The following is a 1683-nucleotide window of genomic DNA, read 5'->3' as shown; positions in this document are numbered from 1 at the left end:
TATTCAGGCCTCCAATGGATCAGAGAAAGTCTACCTACTTTAGAGAGGGCAAGCCCTTTTCCTCAGTTTACCAATTCAAACATGGTCTCATCCACAGACCCATTCGGAACGATGTTTAGTGAGACTTCTGGGCACCTGCCCCAGTCAAGTTGACACATAAAACACATAAAAGTAATCATTACATCCCCTTTGCCAACAAAGACACACACACACACACACGAAGTATACATGCACACGCACACGCACACGCACACGCACACGCCCTGACTCTGGAGGTCTGCAAAGATGGGAAGTTGGAGGCTGTGCTGAAGGCAAGTGGCCCTGACCTCTAGGGACCTTTCCTAGGATGAGATAAGATACCAGAGAGTAAGGATGGGGGCAGGGGACATTTGCTTATTGAATAATTTATGCCCTCACTTGTACCCAGGGACCCAGACCCAAGCGGCCCCTCAGAGGGGTGTTCCCAGGAATCCTGTGGAGCTGGCCAGAGTTTCTGCACCCCAGGGGCTGCGTGCAGCAAGCACCCGCTGGCCGAGGCTCAGAGTGAGCACCGCTCTGAGCCCCCAGGCCTGACCAAATCTGGGGAGTCAGCTCACTGCAGCAGTATTGTGTGGCAGAAGGACCAACAGTCACCCCACCACAAACAGACAACGCTGAACCCCGTAAGCCATGGACTCTGGTACAATCCAAGGGAGAAAGACAAACCCAGAAATAAAAAAGACCGTTATGAGGCACCTGGCACTTTGGCAAGTGGCAGGCATCCTGAAGGACTCATTTCAATTTAGAAATAAATGGACAGACATTTCAACACCTTGAAAATTATGTTTCATTTCATAACTGTTGCACCTCTAATGTACTTTCTCATGTGTTTGCAAACAGTTGCCTTCTTCCACAATAATCTGGTTGCTAAGACAACCATTTCTCTCTCTGCTATTCATCTACCTACAGGCTTTATTTAGATTTTGCTTTCCATTCATATTTGTGCCAAAATCCAACACAAGATTCGGAATCGAATTAGGTTGTCATGTTTTCTTAGTTTTCTCTAATATGACGTTGAGACTTTTGAAAAGTATTGGACAGTTGTTTTGCAGAATGCCCCTCAATTTCAGTTTGATATTTTCCCATGGTTAGGTTGAAGTTATGCATTTTTGATAAAAATACCACCCAGGTGATGTTGTGTGTTCTTCAGTATATTAATTGGCTGAGGTGGTATTTGCCACGTTTCTCAAATCTAAAGTCACGATTTTTTTCCTGTGTAATTAATGTGTATGTTGAAGAAAATATTGTGAGACTGTATAAATATTCTGTTCCCCCCTCAAACATTACCCATTGATTCGGGGATTCGTTGACGGCTCTTGCCTATAATTATTACTCTAGTGTTTACCTAATGGGGATGTTCTGTTTCCTTCATTTCTTCTACATTTACTAATTAGAATTCTTCCGTATGAATTCTGTGAGAGGCTTTCTCCCCATGTCTTTGTTCACTTAATTAATTTATATGGGCATGGATTTGTGGATATTTATTTTATTCTTTGGGCTATCATTCAATACTATTTATTTTGTTTTTTCAGTTATCCCAGCTTTGGCCAATGGGATGTCTTTCAGTTGGCTCCTATGTTCTTTCAACATGCCCTTGTTTTTAAAAATTTTTGAAATTTCTTTTTAAAATACAGCTGGCATACA

Source organism: Pteropus medius, unplaced genomic scaffold (genome assembly GCF_902729225.1).
Source record: "Pteropus medius unplaced genomic scaffold, Ma_sr-lr_union100, whole genome shotgun sequence".
In the NCBI taxonomy this organism is placed as follows: domain Eukaryota; kingdom Metazoa; phylum Chordata; class Mammalia; order Chiroptera; family Pteropodidae; genus Pteropus; species Pteropus medius.
This window is presented reverse-complemented; position numbering follows the sequence as displayed.